Below are 6,676 nucleotides of genomic sequence, written 5' to 3' on the forward strand. Positions count from 1 at the left end.
TGAAAGAAGCAGGTATAAGTGATGTTTAATGAGTACATGTCTATGTATGTGTTATAAGTACATGCATATACATACATGTTGAGCTCATTGAGCTCATTGAGTTAAACACTTGTGTTTTACGTTTTATAGATGTCATAAAAAAAATCCAGTAACAACTGATTTTATGTGTAACCACAGGCACCCGACATCCGGAACCCTCCCCTTTTTAATGTGTAAACCCTCGTCTCTTTAAAGAAATAGAATAAAATGCATTAACCGTATCCAACTCCTTACTGTGTCCAAATTATTACTCTGTCCACACTCTTTGTTTCTACACTTGCCCAATTGTACCTCGATTTCAAGGGAATTGTCGTGTATTCATAATTCAGGCTGGTACCAGAATATATACTTATCAATCACAATAATAGATAAGCTTATTAGGGACTGTAATCACTAGCCAGTCAACACTGAGGTTGTGAGTTCGAACCCCGCTCGTGCGGGCACTCTACTCCAATCTTAATTGACTAGGATTGTCAGTTTCCCTATCGGAGGTCGGTGGTTTTCTCCGGGCACTACGGCTTCCTCCACCAATAAAAACTGGCCGCCACCTAAAAGCCCAAAAGCAGTGCTGAAAAATGGCGTTGAAAAATATTAGGGCCGAACGGGTGAACTGTCAATTTCATTCGATTCTAATCAGCAGCGTAAGATTCAGATTTCTCCGACACTATTCTCCTGTTTCTGTGAATTATACTTTTTTACATTTAAAACGTCGCCTTAGATACATATCAATGACTAAAAGTAAGGGTACTGTTTCATTAAACAGTTTTTTTTCCAACTGTATCCAATATTTCTTTGTTGTAAATATCTCCTGAACCACGACTTCACAAAATTATCTTCCATTATTTTTGTCTGTATGCTTAGTATTGAACAGAGGACTGATTTTTTTGCTATACTAGTATCTTGACACCATTTGCAAGTATGGTCTTGACAAACAATGATAGTCCGTCGGATGGGGACGATAAATGGCTGACCCGTGTTAAGAGAGAGCAATATCTCTTGCACGTAACAGACACCCTTGTAGATTTCGAAAAAGAGCAGGTTAATGCCGCTACAAGGCAGCACTCGCACCCGCAAAGTGGAAATTAGTATAAGTTGCAATAACTTGTTTCCCAATCCACTATAGATAAATATGTTTAAACTGACAGAGGATACATACTTTCTAATTATAATGTTGGCTCTATAGTAAAAAAAAGAAACTACCTCCTCCAGTCCCATAAAAGATAAGTGGTCGATGAAAAATGTAGTTGCCTTGATTATGATTATGAGGACGGGAATCATTAGTTGGTCGTTTTCGAAATATAAAGGCAACAGTTACTGTAGCAAACCGCTGTTCAAAAGTCATAAATCGATTGAAAAAAAACCAAACTAAAATTAATAGAAAGGCACTCCACTTAAATGTGACCCACAGATATCAACATAATTGCATGCAAAACATTCAAATTGAAATTATGTTTTTCCGAAGTGACAGTCAGGCATGTTAATAATTTGAAAGAGTTGGTTAAATTCTAAAAAAGTCCCTCATAGATGATGTTTAGAAAGTTAAGGGAAAATTTACCTAATTGTTCCATGCAAATGACGATATTGTCGGAGAAAGTAAACTTTAGACCTGAATGTATAAAGCGTTTCTCGTTTTTTTATATAGGCTAGACCGCTGGTTTTTCTGTTTGAATGGTTTTACCCTAGTCATTGTTGTGGCCCTTTATAGCTTGCTGTTCGATGTGGCCCTAAGCTCCATGTTGAAGGCCGTACTTTGACCTATAATGGTTTACTTTCACATATTGTGATTTGGATGGACAGTTGTCTCATTGGTGCTCATACCACATCCTCTTATATCTAGTTAATGTTTATTTTGGTACGATGTAAATACTGATTCTATTTTACGGTTTGTTCATCATTTTATCGAAACGTCATTTTTTGTTATATTTTTGTTTAACTTCACATTCATCTCAATATTCATAATTATATCAACAAATTCACAATATATCAATGCTGCAAATAGGCAATGCATTCTCTTTAACTAATTCGCCAAACTTTCCTTGAACGAGTGTATATATCTGCTTGCGTTTATCGCCGAACAATTTATATTTATCTAAAGAAATACTTTTATTTACCAAATGTGTTTCTACAATCCTATCATATGTAGATATTAAAAGGATATATACGAAAACATGCATCAGTTTAAAACTTTTTATCGCTATTTACATTCTTTATACATCCATGTATGTTCCATAACCAACATCGGTACTAATATCTCTTACCATTAATAAGGGCACGGCATTGTTCGCTTTGTATATTATTATAATTATATGTGTTCCTACTGTCTGTAGCTTTACCGTTTTGTCTAGACCCACGATTATAGTTGTGATTGTAATTGTCATTTGAAACATTTCTATATACATTTCCCCGTTTCATGATATACCCTGATATTGACACAAATTCCCTTTCTTTCCCTACTGCTTTCAAAAGATTACAATTGCTCCTATCTATCAACCTTTTTTTCGTAGGATGTGGTTTCAATATAAACAGATCTGTACTTAACTGTTTCTCTTAGCCCATTTTTTTAATTTCATCACAGATTGTTTGCTATCTATGTCTCCGGTATCATGTGAATTGTCTTCAATCAGCACTATTATCCTATATTAGTAATATACTTAATTTGTATTTATCACAAAAGTAGTAAATCGATTGAGAAAAAAACAAATCCGGGTTACAAACTAAAACCGAGGGAAACACATTAACTATAAGAAGAAAACAAAGGAACAACAGGAACACCGAAGCGCAACAAAAACAAACGCCAACACAAATAGAAACGAACTATTTGATAACAAATATGTCATATTCTGACTTGTTACAGGACATTTTAAGAAAAAATGGTTGGTTGAACCTGGTTTAATGGCATGCCAAACCTCCCGTTTTCTGGCAATTTTTAAAAATATCGCTTAAATACTACGTGACAGAAATACAGCACAAACACACGCAAAAACATTTATAACACTGAGAGGAACACACAAACAAATAATATAATAATTGAAACAACATGCAAATAGTTATCAAAGTTACCAGGCTTATAATTTTAATACGCAAAACGCGCGTTTCGTCCTCATAAGACTCATCAGTGACGCTCAGATCAAAATAGTTATAAAGCCAAACAAGTACAAAGTTGAAGAGCATTGAGAACCCAAATTCCAAAAAAAGTTGTGCCAAATACGGCTTAGATAATCTATGCAGAACAACAACGAACATACTGTTTGGCGTTTATATGGCAATAAACATTTGAACTTGAATTTGAATTTTCATGTAAAAAGTAGAATTCTTTGATTCTTTGTTTTTACGTCATACCGGCTAACAAATTGGACCTCGTTATTTAAGTTGTATAGTTATGTTAAGTGTCAATTCAGAACATTTGTTGTGTTTGTTTATATCGACATTGTTTAGACATATTGTAACAAACCGCTCATAGTAGGTACGGAGAGATGACTTATCTAAAACTGAACGTCAAAGTGACAAAGTAGGTAGTAAAACAGGCAACAAAGAAAAATATCATTAGAACTTCGCTTTCCTACATATTCTTGTAGAATTAATTAGGTACCGATCATTTATTTTTTGAGTGTGTTTGGTAAACGGTGTTCTAGGGACAAACATTTTTTTCGACATTATCTAAACATATTTTTTTCAATGAAAAACAAGAACAATATAAGACTAGAGGTATAGGGGGAGGGTTGAGATCTCACAAAACATGTTTAACCCCGCCGCATTTTTGCGCCTGTCCCAAGTCAGGAGCCTATGGCCTTTGTGAGTCTTGTATGTTTTTTTAATTTTAGTTCATTTATATGTTTTGGAGTTTAGTGTGATGTCCATTTTCACTGAACTAGCACACATTTTTATTTAGGGGCCAGCAGAGGACCACCTCCGGGTGCGGAATTTTCTCGCTGCATTGAAGATCCATTGGTGGCCTTCGGCTGTTGTCTGCTCTTTGGTCGGGTTGTTGTCTCTTTGACATATTCCTCATTTCCATTCTCAATTTTATTAGTGATGCTCGACACCAAAACATTTGAAAATCCACATCTTAAAAAAAAAATTGAAGACTGAATAAAATTGAAAATTCGTAAAGGGTTCTGGGAAACTTCTATGTCTCACCTGCGATTGCTGTTGTTAGTTTGAACGTGTATTGTTAATTGTAAGGATTGAATCAATTTATAAAAAAGAAAAATTAAAAAAAGAATATTTTATTATTTTGCTCTGGATTCTGTTGACCACAAAGAAGCTTCAGTCCAAGCTTAATAAAATCCCATGAAGGTTTGACAAAGTTATACTGTATATAAATGTTGACTGTTAATACACTTAATCCATTTATCAGTTCAGTAAAAAAAAACAATTATGCTCTGGAAACTGTTTTTGGTAATGAAAAAAGTTCGGTCCAAATTTAATCAAACTTCCTAAAAGAATGACAAATTTATTGATGTCTAAAAAACTGAACAACAGATCGAACCTTAACGTTGACGACGTCGACAACGGAATCTAGAATTGCTATATCTTGATTCTACGACATAAATGTCGCAGGTTCGAAAAATTGTAAGAAAACTACTTAAGTTATAGCCCAAGCTGGACAAGGATTCCGAACTACGCACAAGGTAGAGGTCTTCCCTAATTTAAAAAACAATTTCCAAAATTTTGATACAACTTTTACCTCGAATCTATACCAGGGTATACACAGAAGTTTATAATACTATACAACAGTTGAATGTTTTATAAACGATAAGATTGTGTTTAGAAATATTAACAAATATCATTTTCTTATATGCGTAAGACTCTTCAATGACACCCGAGCTCAAACAAATGGGAGGCAAAACCAAATACGAAGTTCAAAAGCATTGAAATAAGAAAAAGTAAAATCACAAAAATACTGAACTCCGAGGAAAATTCAAAACGGAAAGTTCCTAATCAAATGGCAAAATGAAAACTTCAAACACATCAAACGAATGGATAACAATTGTCATATTCCTGAATTGATACAGACATTTTCTTTTGTAGAAAATGGTGGATTAAACCTGGTTTTATAGCTAGCTAAACCTCTCACTTGTATGACAGTCACATCAAATTCCATTATATTGAAAACGATGTGTGAACAAAACAAACAGACATAATAGGCAAACATTTCAAAGATAGGGGTACATAAGTCAACATTGTGTTATAATCTTAATCAATATAAAAACAAATAAATATGTAACAAAGAAGCACAAAAAGGCATATAGACAAAGCACATTAGCAAAAATTAAAAGACAAGAATACAAAAAATGTTCAAAGAACAGTTGTACAAAATAAAGGCTTAAATTACTTACTTCCACTTCATTTTGACCTTAGTGGATAGCTGTCTCATGGGTAACCATATCACATCGCCTTATTTTCATAAGGCAGTATATGCTTTGTTTCAGGAACACCTTAGTGTTTGAAATCATTCTAAATTTCACAAAACAGTAAATTTAAAGAAAATGAACAAATCTACAAAAGTGTTGACTACTTGTCTGGTGATATCATCGGACAAGAGGAGTCCAGAAGCAGTGACATTAACCAAGTTGTTGTCAAATTTTTTCAAAGATACCAGGTTATCACTTGGACGTGCATTTCGTCGACATAAAACTTTAAATGGCACTGGAAGTAAAACAGTTGGAAAACCAAATCAAACATGGAGTTGAAAAGCAACATTTCTACAAGTTTTGCCGAAAATCGCTACGACAATCCTAGCGTGTGTATAGGAAAACTCAATCATCATTGACAAATTACGTGACCTTACGCAATTCAGGCTAAGGTTAGGAATCTAAGCAGGTTTAAAATTTCCTGTTACTTGAAAGATGATCCTGGAAAGAGGTTCGGATTCATTAAAGGAGAAGAAAAAGAAGGTCATATGTTTTTGCACCCTGAGCTACGTCATTATGTAATTGGAATTATAAGGTGGATATACCTATAAAAATTTTGTTGTACGATCATGATATCTGATCACATTTATCGTAAATTTATATGGCATTATGAACGGTGTAGTTTCATGTATGCCTGATACAATGTCTGTAGACAAATATTTTTATTTAGCAGAAGTACAAACAGGGAATAATGGTTGACAATATGGATTTAATATTGAATAAAAATATGGAGAGCACAAACATAGATTTCAACTGATGATTTGAATCTTTATGATCTTTAATTGTTTGAATACCATACCTTGTTTTGTTTGATAGTTAACCAGTTTTTAAACACACAATGGATTTTGCTTATGTAACATTATACTAATAATAGTTTGAATTTAACAATGATTTTCTTCTAATCGGGTTAGTTCGCAGAAATCGTCTTGTTTTAGGAATTCAATACATATGTTTTTTTAAGTTATTTAAATCTAATAACAGGTTTTATCTTTTCCTCATATCATACCGATGTAAGTTGAAAGAAGTTCATAGCACACAACCATTACAAATGTTAAAATCCCAAATGAAAAAATAGTCTAACTGGATTGTTTTATTGTTGATAATTTTTAAACTCAAAAGGGTTTTTTAATTACGTGACAATTACATTACTGATAACATATTGAATTTAACCATGATTTTAGTCCTATCGGTAAGTTCTCGGAAAACGTTTTATATTTTGAATT

The sequence above is a fragment of the Mytilus californianus genome, unplaced genomic scaffold, assembly GCF_021869535.1.
Source record: "Mytilus californianus isolate M0D057914Y unplaced genomic scaffold, xbMytCali1.0.p SCAF_29, whole genome shotgun sequence".
Lineage (NCBI taxonomy): Eukaryota > Metazoa > Mollusca > Bivalvia > Mytilida > Mytilidae > Mytilus > Mytilus californianus.